This window comes from Camelus bactrianus, chromosome 2, assembly GCF_048773025.1.
Source record: "Camelus bactrianus isolate YW-2024 breed Bactrian camel chromosome 2, ASM4877302v1, whole genome shotgun sequence".
NCBI classification, from domain to species: Eukaryota; Metazoa; Chordata; class Mammalia; order Artiodactyla; family Camelidae; genus Camelus; species Camelus bactrianus.
In genome coordinates this window covers 132,829,063-132,842,641 of record NC_133540.1, presented here as the reverse complement: position 1 = coordinate 132,842,641, position 13,579 = coordinate 132,829,063, and the positions used below count along the sequence as shown (strand labels likewise).

The window sequence follows — 13,579 nt, the reverse complement described above, 5'->3', positions numbered from 1 at the left end:
TGTAGTAAACTATAATGGAAAAGAATCTGAAAAAGAATGTATCTATATATCTATATAGAGATACCTGAATCACTTTGCTGTATGCCAGAAACTAACACATTATAAATCAACTACAGGTTGATAAAAATGATTTATTATTTGTTTTACACAAGAGCGCATGCTTGGAAGAGGACGGGGGCATCAGGCCCACTTCCTGCTCCACCTGCGGCCCCACCAAGGCTGCTCACATCACTGTCGGCTTGGAGCTGAAAAGCACTGGCCCCTTCACCTCCCAGAGGCCCGAGTCGGAGGGCATAGACGGTGGGCGTGGCCTCACATGCACCATGCTCTCCATGGCTCCTTAAAGACAGGCTGGCTCTAGTCTCAGCTCACATCTGTCTTGAGGGACTTTTCTAAAAGCCCCAAGGGACCAGCACATGCCAAAATGCTGAACCTTTGCCCCCATGTCCCTCACACTATGACCCAGACAGCACGTGGTCTCCGTCCAGAGCACAGCAGAGGACCGTCAGATAAACTATTTCTCCCACACGTAGACTGCCTGGGTCACCAGCTTTCCCTCCTGCGGTGAGTCTGCACTTAACATGTCCTCCCTCCCTTTTCCATTCAGCCAAGTCCATGGTTTTGGTTTTGTTACTTCCAGTGTCTGCTTCTCGGCACCAAAGTCAGCTTCAGTCAGGATTCCGTTCAGCTGCTCATAACAACAACTTCATTTTCACAGATCCCCAAGGTGGGACTGGACTGGGCTGGACGCTGACTGCCCCATGGACACCCACAGGCACTCAGAACCCTCCCTGGGAGGAGGACGGGCCCTTGGAAGGACACTGGTGGCCTGTGGACTTTCTACTTGCACCAGAGGGTTAGGTTTCAGGAACCACAGCCCTGACTGCGTAGGGCTATCACGTTCCAGACTCCTCATGAAGGAAGGAGGCAGCTGGCCTTCAATCCCCACCCCCTCGGGGAAGGCCTTCCAGGAAAGCCCACATTCAAGGATGCTCCAGGCTGCACTGGAAAAGCCCAACCCTTGTGACCCAGTACATCATCACTGTGAAGGGCCTCTTGGCTCTAGAGCCCTCCATCAGCCTGGGCGGGGCAGCCCCTGGACCTGAGCACAGCTGGGCTTCTCCTGCCAAATCTTGCTTCCCTCCCCTCCCTTTCCCAGGGCTTGGTTCCCAAGGGCACACCCTGATACACCCCCGGCACACTAAGCACCTCAGAGTCTGCTCCCCAGGAGGCCAGCCTGGGACACTAGGGTGTATCATGTGCATCTCAGAGATGCAGAGGAAGTTCTCAGTTATGGCGCTGGAGCAACAGCTGAGTCCCGATAGCAGACTCAGGAGGGAGTGCACAGGGGAACAGCACATCCCAGGGGCCAGAGCTGCAAAGCCCCTCCAGCATCCAGCAAGGACAAGTCCTGGGGCCAAGGGCACAGCCAGGCTGTGTGCAAGCCCACAGTGCAGCAGGGAAGAGGTGGGGTGGGCGGCAGGGCCTGACAATGCAGTCTTGTAGGCAGAACACGCATGTGTGCACATGCGCACCTGTGGCTGCTGCAGTGTCCCTCCAGACCTGGAGAATCGGGACAATCCTGTGTGTGGGCAGGAATGCGAGACACAGGCAGGCTCCCCAGGGAGGCGGTGCTGGGTGCAGCATTTCAGGCATCAGGTGTCTGGACTGTCATGTAGTCTAGAGAGAGGCAACAAACCACCGCCCCCACCTGCCTGGACCACAGCCCCACCCCCACCCCCGCAGTGGGAGTCCCTGGGCAGCTGGGGGATGTCGGGAGCCTGTGAACCCTGCTACCATGTTATAAACGCCCAGCCTCCCCTTCTACCCCCCACCCCAATGCAGCTGCCGTGTCCTGAGTCCCGGAGCTTGTGCCCTGGGACCAAGAGCTGAGCTCAGGCAGCAGCCAAGGGTGATGGAGGACTTGCCTCAAGCTGGGGAAGAAGAGGAGTCATAATGGGGCTTTGGGGTCATTGTGGAGGCGAGGGGACCCTTAAGGGCACAGGGGGGCTGCAGTTGGAGGTCAGGACTGGGAATAAGAGGAGGATGAGGCTGGTCTCCCCTGCGTTCTCCCTGGGATGTGCCCTCAGGGATAGCAAGGGCAGGAGGACTGCCTGGAGCAACAGGCCAGGAGCACTCGTTATGCACTCCACTCCCCACACTCTCCAGCTATGCTCTTACCTCCTTTCCCTTGGAACGGGCTGCTTCCTCCACTGGAAGGCTCTAGAAGGCTCTCTCCCACCACTGTTTCTCAGATAACAAGCAGGCTAGCTAGCAGCAGTCCAGAGCTCATCAGGAAGTTCCAGAATTTGTTCAGGAGCCCAGACTCTTCCTGTCTTCTTACCCTAGGATTCTTAGTATTATCTCTCCTTATGGTCACAAGATGGCTGCCAGAACCCCAGGCATCATATTGCCATTCCAGGCAGGAAGAAAGAGAACAAACTAAGTACCAAAGATGTTTCAGAAGCCCCACCGAGGAACCTCTACTCACATCTCATGGCCAGCACTGTCACATGGCCACCCAAACTGCACAGAGCCCAGGGAGTCTGCATTTTATTCCAGCACAGGGCTGCTCCCACACAGAATCAGAGTTCTGCCTGATGTAAAGAGGGAAGGGAATATTGGGTAGGCAGCTCATCCTCTTCCAACTGCGTAGAGGGTGGGTGGGAAGGTTCAGAGCAGAGCCAGGAGCCCAGGGAAGGGGCTGGGCAGTGGTGCGAGAGACAGCTGAGAAGGCCAAGGGGCATGAGGAGAGGACAGCAGGCCACCCAGCAAGGCCACCTCCCCCGGGTCCGTGGAAGGAGCAAGCTGGCAGGGTCTGAGCCAACGTGCAGGTGCCCCAAAGCCCGTGACCTTGCGAAGCTGATTACGTAGGGCCACCCTCATGCAGCCCCTGCCACGCCCCTCTGTCTTCCTCACCCCTCCATTAAACTAGCTTTTCCCTGATGTCCTCAGCCTGGGTGCAGAGCCCAGGCCCGGAAGAGGGCTGGGCAGTGGGAAGGAGGGGCCCAGGGAGGCGGTGCTGGCCCTGAAGTTGGTGCTGGGAACGTTCCTGTTTTAGAAATTCCCAAGTCAACTCCCTTCCTGCGTAGGCGGCGAGCAGCCCCGGACGGGAGAGCTGTGGGGGTGGGTGGTTTGGGTGGTTTGCTTAATATCCTCCTTTTCATTCTGCAGCATTTGCCAAAACCCCTGCCGCCGCCGAAGCTGCCTGGTTTGGGAGGTCTCCAGAGGCGCTCTCCCCAGTCCAGGTGGTACCCCGCGCCACCGGCGGGGCGGAGTGAGGGACGGCGGGGAGCAGCCTGGCTCAGGGCCCTGAGCCGGGTCTTCTCCCTCCAGATCCCTGTCCTGACCCCGCCACCACCTCCTGAGTCAACAGCAACAAGGTCCCTGCCTCAGTTTCCCTCCGCTGCCCCACCCAGCATCCCTTCCCTGGGAGATCCACCGCGGCCCCGCCCATCAGTGCCTTGTCTTTGCCACCTCAGAGTGCTCCAGCCCCTAAAGGACACACGTTCACACACACTTGCACACACGTGTGTGTGCAAATGCACACATGCCCGTCAACACACTCTCTCACATGTGTGCACACTCAGGCTCACACACACCCCCTCTTCTCCACACGCCCCCGTGCCCAACACAGCCCATGCCCGCCCTGCCACGATGTCCTGGCCCTGACCCAGTGGCCCTGCTGCGGCCACACCACTCAGCCCATTTTCTCTCCCTTCTCACCACGACCGGCAGGGCAGGCCCGCCCCATGCCTTCTCCTGCCGAGCCGCCTTCCCTGGGCAGATGCCCGGCTCCCGGCCAGTGACTCCACAGACTCCCAGGCAATAGCTCTACCCCAGCAACCCCAACACGGCCAGAACCCCCACGGGCCGCTGGGCCAGCAGCTGCCTGGCTGCCCCGTCTCTGATGGAAAGTTCTGGCTGTGTGTGGGGGTCCCACTGCCGTCCCCCCATCTTCCACCCCCAGGTCCCTTCTCAGGTCAGAGTCAGAACTCCACCATCGCTCCCTCCCTGCCTGTGGCCCCAGGGTTCAGCCTCCTGCCTCTCCCTTCTAGGTGTCACGACCTTAGAGGCCTCCTTGGTTCTGGTCCAGCTGTGTGTCTTAAGGCAGGTCACTTAACCTCTCTGAGCCTCACTAGCCACATCTAAGGACAGGAATACCGGACTCTTCTTTAGTCCTATGCTCAGCCTTGGCCCAGCCACTGCATGCAGGGGTACCGGGCACGCTGACCTGTCTGTTGGGGTCTTGTGCCCGCCCTGTGGCAGAAAAGTCACTGCCCCTCCGTTGACAGCCCCACTGGAGTCAAGCAGAAGCGTGGGGGAGTTCCCAAAACTCAGATGCTGGGCAGACAAAAAAGAAGCAGATGTGCCTGTCTCCTTGGCGTGGGGGTTGTGAGGATCGAGGGGTCGGTGCCTCTGTGGGGCTCTCTACCTCTGGAAGGAGACAGCTCATCTACTTTTCTGAGAGAAAAGCCACCCCTGCCCCCAAATAAAGGCCCTGCCCAGGGCCCCAGGCTGGCTGCTGGCTTTTTAACTTAATCTCCAGAAGGGCTGGTTTCTGGACCTGGGTCTGGAAGGAGGCATATGCCAGATGGAGGGAAATGAGCCTGGACAGAACCTTGCTGGTCTGCAGAAGGTGCAGGCAGGGCCCTAAAGCAGGAGACACCCCATAAAAATCCCACTCAGCTGCATTACTGCCAAACTCTCACTTCCCCCAAACAGTCCTCTCACTCACACACGTGCACAGGCACACCCCCACCCCCGCACATACGCACATACTTCAAGGTGGCGTTTGCATCACCAGGTTCCAGCTGGGAGCACACTGGATGACCAGGGTGCTCCAGGGTATCCTTACTAAGGAGAATTCAACAGTCTCGTGTTGGCCTCGGGAGCCACGATCAGGGCTGGACCTTCGGTCCCCGTTACCTTGTCTGTGCACCCAGAGCCACCATACACATGGGGAGATGCCACACACGTGCATCTCCACCAAAGTCACATACTCTGTACACACACAGAGAAAGGTCACTCTGGCTCCTCCTCCCCCCCCGCCTTTCTTTCTGGTCCACACACCTCGCAAAGTTGAAGCAAGGGCTTACCTTTGGAATCTCGCCCCCAGCTCGCAGGTGGAGGCCACGTGGAGACCACAGACCTGGGGAGGGGAGGGAAGGCGGGGAGAACCCTGGGGGGTACAGGGCTTACAGGGGCGCGCAGGATAACATTCGCCTGGACAAGATTCTGGAATCCCCCAGCCATAGCAAAGTTCACTGATAAAATGACGGGAGAACTGAGCTGTTGTCTTGGGCAATAATTGAAAGATGCAATCCAGCAGAAACCCATTTTCCTGCAAGTGTTTCCTATGAAGTTACCCAAGAAAGGAGTGCTTTGGATTTAAGGACATTCCCCCATCACCATGCTGAGTCTCCTGGGATTGTCAGCGCCTAGGGCCCATTTTCAGAGTCATTCACTTAACAAGTATTGATTGAAAGCTTGCTCTCTGCCCTAGGCCCTGTCCCGGGCACCGGTGACGACACAGCAATGACCGGTCCTGCGGGGCTGACGTTTCAGAGGGAAACCGTGACGGACACGCCAGGGGAGGGGGGGGGCTACTGTTTCATCTGTTCTCTCAGCAACTTGCGGGGAGCTGCCGTGCCTCCCTTTACCGCGGCCCGCACACAGTAGGTTTCTTGGGTTCAATAAATGAATAAACAAACAAAATTGCCTGAGAGCTAGGGAAGCAATTTGCTGGGTAGGAATAAAGTAACCCAGACATAAGCCATCAGGAACCCAGCTGCAGCCTGGGGACAGCTGATCCTCCCCAGGCCGTGGGCGTGGTCCCCAAGTTTTACTCTCTCGCGCGGGCCTCTTTCTCTCCTTGGCAGGATTGCAGTTTTAACACATGAAAATATAGGACATTCAGTGAAATCTGAATGTCAGATTAAGCAACACATGATTTTGAGTAACAAGCATGCCCCATGCATTATGTGGGATATACTTATACTGCAAACTCCGCACTGTCGATCTGGAATTCTCCCCCTCCATCAGCCTCAGAAAGTGGCACCACTGCCCATGCCAGCTTTTCCTCACTCCCCATCTGGGCCATCATAACCCTGAGACACAGCATCCCCAGACTGAGACCTCCTCCGTCCACTCCCCTCACTGCACTGCCACCCCCCAGCCAGGCCACCCAGCATTGCTTCTCCGAGGAGCAGGCACTGGAGGTGCCACGGAAGACAGCTCTGCAGAAAGTCCCAGCAGAGAGATGGCTGCCAGGGTCCCGACTCCCTGCCGGAAGTGTGGACGCAGAAAATTAAACAGTGACTTGATTCCTCCACGTTCCCTGCGTCTTCCTGGGTTGTAAAGCACTCTGGCCCACGCTGCTTTTATTTACGCCTCACCCAGGGAATTGTGCATAATAACTTCCATGTCAGAGGTAAGGATGGGCACGGCCGGTCCAGCCCGTGGGTGACCACAGGAAGGAAATGGAAGAGCTCTTCTGCTTGGGAGAGAAAGTTGGCAGAAGTCTGTATCTGCAAATTGAAGAACCAAAGTTAAAATATTATACCAAAAAAAATGAAAGGTTTCCTACAGAAACCTGTCTGGGTACCAAGCTTCAGCAGGGTGCTTGCAAAGGCAGCTATTTCTACTTCAATCCATCCTCAGAGTGAGTGTGCACACAGGGAAGATGAAAAGCATGCGGGGCCTCTGATACCCACAGCCGATTTTTGTGTTTTTGCCTTCTTTCTGTTCTCATCCGGCCTCTGCCGTCCAATCCCTCCCTGTGCTGTGAGGACGTCCAAGCCTCTCCTGCCCTCCTGCTTCTCTTCCTTCGCTCCGGGGGCCTGCTGGGCTGTCCTTCATGGGCTGGACCTGCCAATCCAAAATCTTGGCCCAAGACTGGCTCAAGCCCCGGCCTGGGAACCAAACTAGGTCTCATAAGTTCGGGCCCCCGGGGCAAGAGGAGTGGGGGAGCTCTCGCTTGCTCAGGGATCTGAGTTCAGAGGACCACAGAAGCCTGGATTTCGGACAGTCAGCTTTTCCAGCTGCCCAAACTGTAAAATGAAGCCAAGGGCCAGATGAAGGCAGACCCAGGAGACAGAGAGACTGAGACAGCCTCCCACCCCCAGGTTCAGCAGAGCCTGGAATCAGCCCAACACCTGGCCTTGCTAATTACATGAACCATCAACCCCCTCGGCTGAAGCCAGTGTCAGCTGGGTTTCTGTCACCTGCAAGTGCAGCCAAAAATATCTAAACTAGCCACGTGGGGGATTTTCTGAAAGCAGCTGGGTGAATTGGGTTCCGTAGACCTGAATTCTGGCACCAGCTTCGTGACTAACCAGGTGATCTCACCCAAGGCATTGCATCCTCCCGTGACTTGGTTCCCCACCTATAAAATGCAGCTGAGGGGGTGGGGGTATGGCTTAGCGGTACGACACGCTTAGCATGCGTGAGGTCCTGGGTTCCATTCCCAGTACCTTCATTTAAAAAAAAAAAAAAGGACCTGATATTCATAGCAGCTTCTCAGCACCCGCGAGCAAGTGATGGAGTAACAGATGTGAGAGGACTTTAGAAAGTCAAAGTGCCACTCAGAGGACCAGTTGGCATCTCCCACCCAGCAGCATCACCTGTGGATTTCTGCCTTCCCCTCCAGCCGTGGCTCCCTGAGAACGGGTGCCTCATCCTCCTCACCTCTTTATCCCCAGCACCTGGCGGCAGGCCTGGAAGGTGTGAAAAATCTGGGTGGGTGTACTGAACTGAAGGCGGGGACCAGGACAGATATTTGCACACCCATGTCCACAGCAGTGATGCTCACAATAGCTAGGAGGTGGAAGCAAGCCACGTGTCCCTGGATGGATGGATGGATGGATAAGCAAAATGTAGTCCATCCGCACAACAGAATAACACTCAGTCTTCAAAAGGAAATTCTGACACCTGCTACAACATGCTGAACCTTGAGGACATTATGCTCAGGGAAATAAGTCACTCACCAAAGAACAAATCCTGTATGACTCCTCTTCAGTAAGTCCCCAGAGCAGTCAAATTTCTAGAGACAGAAAGCAGAATGGTGGGTGCCAGGGGCCGGGAGAAGGGGAACGGGAAGTTGTTTCATGGGGACAGAGTTCCCGTTTGGGAAGATGGAAAGGTTCTGGAGATGGATGGCGGTGATGGTTGTGCCATTAAGTGCCTCATGTGAATGTACTTAATACCACTGAACTGCACGTGTAGTGGCTGAGATGGTTTGATGTTATGTGTATTCTACCGCAATTTAAAAAAACCTGGAAAGCAGGACTTGAAATACATCGAATGGGAGGCATTAAGTGACTTCAGCAGACGAAACAGGGAAGGCTGACACAACCTGTTTGCCATGAAAATCTTTCTTGGAATTGTTAACAGGAGTCACGGTTCCTTTTTTCCTTTCGGCCTTTGCAAAACGCCAGTCGCGAATCACGCATGCTCAGTAGGTATTCCCCCCCGGCTTTGAAGCCACAGCCGTGGAGCAGGCCGGCACTGCTCGGGAGGAGGCTGTGCCTGGTAAGCAGCATGTAACCCCCGCACAGAAGGCGGAGACGGTTCTCACCCGCAGTGTAAGCCGGGCAGAGCCGAGCTCGGAGAGCGCCCGCACCTCGGCGAGCCCAGCCCGGCCTCTGCGGCCGCGCCCTCTGCCCGCTCGATGCGACTGCGCCAGCGCGCCGCCGGCCGTGGTAGCCGGGCTGTCTCCTGGGGTTCCGACAGGACCCGCTCGCCTTTTGTTTACCGGCTTGCGCGTGGCTCAGCTTTTTTCAACGCTCGTGTTTTAGTTTTGCGACTTAAAAAATATTTAAACAAGGAAATTTCATTTACACGGGAACGTAGGATTCCCTAAATCAAAAACACTAGCAGCCGTTGTTCTTCACAGGGATCTCGTACAGCCACCGTTTTGTTGGTCTTCGATACGACCGGTACGTAGGCGTCAACCCGTGTTGGAGGTGGGCGATGATTTCCATCATTGTCCAATAAGAAAGGGATGAATTTGGCAGAGCCCCGGACCAGCTCAGCACCTGCAGTCGCCCTGCTGCGGGAGCCAGACCTCTCAGCTCCATGCTCCTTCACCATCACACCACCTCTGGGGCCTGCTTTGGAGAGAACTGGATGACCCGTAAGACCACAGCGTAAGGGCAGGTGGGTGGCTCGTTCACTGCTGAACCTGAACACCTAACACCAAAACCAGGGACTTGAATAAACATGGAAGGAAGGGAAGGGGGGGGGGAGATGGGAGGGAGTGGGAGGAAGAGAAGGTGAACAATTGCCAGCCTAGTATTGACCCATTGGGACCTTGCACATGAATCACTAATGCCTAGTCTTTTAGGCAAAATAAGGTAGTCATCCAAGCCAAGTCACAGGAGGATGGAAAGTAACCGAGGTGTATTCACACAGGAATCCCACACTCCTACAACAGCTGTGGACCAGGCAGCATGCGGACCCAGGGTTTCAGCCTCTTGCACATATGTTGCCCGAGCCCTGGCCCTGGCCACACCGTGGGGTGGACAAATCACAGCCTGGCCTTCAGGGAGCCTGTGTCTGTACAGTTAAGAGGTCGGACCACGTGCTGAGTGACTGTGAGCCTCCTTGATTGCCTACAGGGCCAGCCTGGCTCACACTGCGGGTGCTGATGGGGCTGCCTACCGGGGGGTTAAGCCCTTCTGTGCATCAGAGCCTCACTTAGCTCTCACAGCCTCCCCATCGGGTGGGGGCTGGGAGGATGCAGAAGGGGAGGACGCGGAAGTTAAGAACCTGCTGGGTCTCCAGGCTGAGTTCCAGGCAGCTAGGCTCCGGAGCCTGGTGTGGCACTGACCCACCTCTTGGGACGGGTGTGCACAGAGGGCCCTGACCCAGCCTGGGTGGGAGGGGCTGGGGAGGCAGCCAGGTGGGGTCTGAGGCAGAGAAGGGGGAGCGCAGGGAGGAAACAAGTTCTCAGACGGAGTGCGGATCTCAGCCAGGGTCCAGAGCCAAAATCCATTCCATCTGCCTGGTGTTGAGGGAGAAGGCAGGGAAGAGGTGATCTCGCAGAGGAGAACGCGGACCAGACCTGCAGGCCCCTGTGACTGTGTGAAGCAGAGGTGTTTTCCCCGAAGGCAACGAGGAGGCGTGGAAGGGTTTAGGCAGCTGGTTGCCAAGTCAGACCTGCCTTTTAGAAAGATGCCTCTGGATGTCGCGTGGAAGGTGGGTTAGAGACCAACGGGAGCCATCCTGGACCACCAGGACGGTGGCCGTGGGGCTGGACAGAAGTGACTCAGGTGGACCGCTCTAGAGACTTCCTGATGACTGTAAAAGCTGCACTCGACATGCCCACAGCAGGCTCCGGCCTCACCTCTGCCCCTCAACCCGTCAGCAACAGAGAAAAGACCACCCATGGCTTCTCGCCAGCAGAGGAAGCAAACACAGGACGTGATCCAGGTACAGCAACAAAAGCTGCCGGGGGGGGGGGGCGCTCAGACTCTGGCACTTGGTACTGAGCCCAGAAAAAGAGGGGTCTCCTGTGGACTGGATGTTCGTGTCCCCCCAAAATTCACGTTGAAGCCCTAAGCCCTCCCACCTTGAGATGCTACTTGGAGTGGGCCTGTGGGGTAGTCAGGTCATTAGGTCATGGGGGTGGGGCCCCTGATGGGATTAGTGCCCCCTAAGAAGACGAGGAGACCCCAGCCAGGAGGCAGTGAACCTCGAGTCGGGAGGAGAAGCCCACCAGAATCCCGACCACGCCGGCGCTCTGACCCGGACTCCCGGTCCCAGGACTGTGAGAAAATGAGCCTGTGTTGTCCGAGCCCCGCAGTCCGTGCTCTTTGTCAGGGCAGCCGAGCTGGCCTGGCAGCCCGGGATGTCGGCAGAGGGCCCTCTGGTCCAGGCTGACTTTCACATTTTGAGACGCACAACCCTGAGGGTCTGTCTCCGTTCACAGATGAGAAGCACAGAGGGGAAAAGCGACCTGTGCAAAGTCACGGTTACTGAGGGGCAGGGACACCCCTCTGGGAGGAACTTGTCATAGAATAAGAGACCAGGCTCAAATCCTAAATCTCCCTCTAACCTACTCACCCTGGGGAAACTGACTTAACCTTGAGCCTCGGTTTTACTCACCCATAAAATGGAGATGATAATATTACCACAAAGAGCTGTTTTGACATTTAAGTGAAAGTACACGTATGAAATACCGTTTGCCACAGCAGCAAAACTCAGCCGAGGTGGGAACTATGATCCTGTTTGGAGATGAGGACACAAGGCTTGGGGAGCTGTCCCTGCCAGAGTGAGTTCCCTTAGCCACCCACTGGTGCAGGAGGAGGGAGGGAGGGAGGAAGGTGACCCTGCCCAGCCCACAGGACCCGCAGGGCCCAGGGCTCCCGGCTGCACGGTGAGCCGGCAAGGCTCTCGGCCCGTCTGCACTCTCCTATATCCTGTGGCCTCTGCCCACCTCCCACCAACAGCCGTTTCTGTTCTCAACCAGACCTGGCGGGCCAGCACGCACGTTGGCAGGGGGTCTGGAAAAGATGACAGTCCCCTCCAGTGCTCACATCCTCCCCCCAACAGAGCAATACCCACTTTCTCATCCACCTGGGGGAATGAACGCCTGCCAGCCTCTGCACTCACGTACCCCACTGAGATCAGCCCCCACTTGGGACCCTCCTGGGGGTGGGGCTCTGTCTTTGGTGGAGAGTTTGGAGGGAGGTGGGGGTGAATCTTTCCTCCGACCCTCCTTGGTTGAGCTGAAGGATCATTGCCAACTGTTTGTTTCCCAGAATCTGCTATTTTCTTGGCAGCTCCATGCAGGCCTTGGAAATTCTCAAAAGTGTTTTTTAAGTGCTCATAGCTTGAATGAGAGGACAGAGATAGCAGAGGGGGAGAAAGACGGGGTCAGGGGACACCTGAAGACCCCCTTGGATCTGGTTCAGCCTTTCACAGCCACGGGGACAGGGACAAGCCTGGGGAGAGAGGCGGTGAGGATTGCAGAGATTTTCCCACTTAGCAACTTGAAAGCCAGGAGCTGGACAAGTTCACCTCCTAACCCCTGGGCCTGGATCAAAGGCTGCATTTTTCTAAGCTCTTTCTCTATTCGCCATGGTCATAGCATAGATGGCGCATAAAACTTTCCTGGCTGAGTTTCCATTGTCTATTTTCCAGCCTCCCCAGGGATGGAGAGGTTCTTCCTGTGCCCCATAGGGCTTGGCCAGAGCCGTCAGGCCTGTGCAGGTGGAGAGCTCCCCATCGCTGGAGGTGTAAGCCAGGGATGCCACTGATGGAGATGGCGCAGAGCGCCTCTAGCCTCTGGCTGGGGTTGCCTAAGTTACTTCTGACGGGGTCCCTCCCTGCCAGAGTCGCAGCTCTAGCATCTGCCAGGGGAACAGACCAGATGGATAGCAGTGGCCTGGGGCAAGTTCCAGCCGGGTGTGGCCTGCTTGCAGGACTGTGTCCTCTCTTCTCCATCTTTACAAGGGTCAGGGGAGGATCCCACCTAGGGAAGGTCACGTGTGCACAGACTTTGTACGGCCTCGCCTACCCCGGGCACCACCCCATCCCTGCCCTCCACATCCACAGGCAGCAGGCAGCACCTGAAGCTTTCAGGATCTCAGCAAAGGCAGGTCTGCCCATGAAAGGTGTGAGTTCTGATTGGTCTACACCAGTCCTGGCACCATATTCCTCTGGCCTGTGATTGGTTAAAGGGTGGGCATATGACCCAGTGGTGACCAATGAGATGTAAGGCGACTGCCAGAGGAGCTTCCCTTTCTGACCCCAAAAGCAAAGACCACAAAGGGAAAAGGTCTTCCTGTCCTCCATCTTCCTGCCTTGGACATTGATGTGATGTCCAGAGACACAGCAGCCTCATCCCTGGCAGTGTCATGAGGCAGCCAAACCCATGCTAGGTGCTGTTCCCTCTGGATGTCGTTATGTTCCTTACAGGAGGAATATAAACTCCTCCTGGTTTGAGTCCCCAGTAGTCAGGTTTTCAGACTTGCAGCTAAACGCATTCCTAACTGACCTGCTAAGGGTCTGCTCAAACCCAGTGGCTATCCCCACCCCAGTCTCCCAGTGCACCTTGCAGCCAGAGCCTGCAGGAGGAGGTGCTGGATGTCCCCTCGTGTCATGGTGCTTCGTGTCACTGCGCTTCCTTCTTTCCTCCTTCTAGGTCCCCCTCCTGTTTCCACCCCTCAGATCCGATGACCCATCTCCGTTCTTGTCCAGAGACCCTGGGGCTGCTCGGTATCCGTGTCCACCCATCCCCTCCCCTCCCCACCCCCATGCTGAATCACAGCCCATAAATGAACACACACCCCACAAAACCTATCCTGTGGTCCCCGAACGTGGCAGGCAGGCCATATGCTTATGACAGCGCAACTGTGAGGGCAGGGCAGCCAGCGCACTGACGGGTCATCATGCACCCTGCGGATGCAGGGCCCCTCTGGACCACTCAGCATCTCCCCGAGACCAGCCGGAGCCGCCCCTGGCATCCTCTCACGCAGTGCGCTCACCTCCTCCTTTACGCAGTGACTTCCTCCCAGCGCCGCAGCCCTGCTGGGCTCTGATCATCCTGATTTACAAACTGGGTCCCAATCAG

General features: G+C 56.6%; 1 long non-coding RNA gene across 1 annotated transcript; it reads left to right on the top strand.

Moving 5' to 3' along the window:
- Positions 1-8,467: 8,467 nt before the first annotated feature.
- Positions 8,468-12,425, top strand: LOC123618242 (uncharacterized). The gene is made up of 3 exons (XR_006726658.2): positions 8,468-8,532; positions 8,897-9,159; positions 9,415-12,425. It is a non-coding gene; the product is annotated as an uncharacterized LOC123618242 (long non-coding RNA).
- Positions 12,426-13,579: the final 1,154 nt, after the last annotated feature.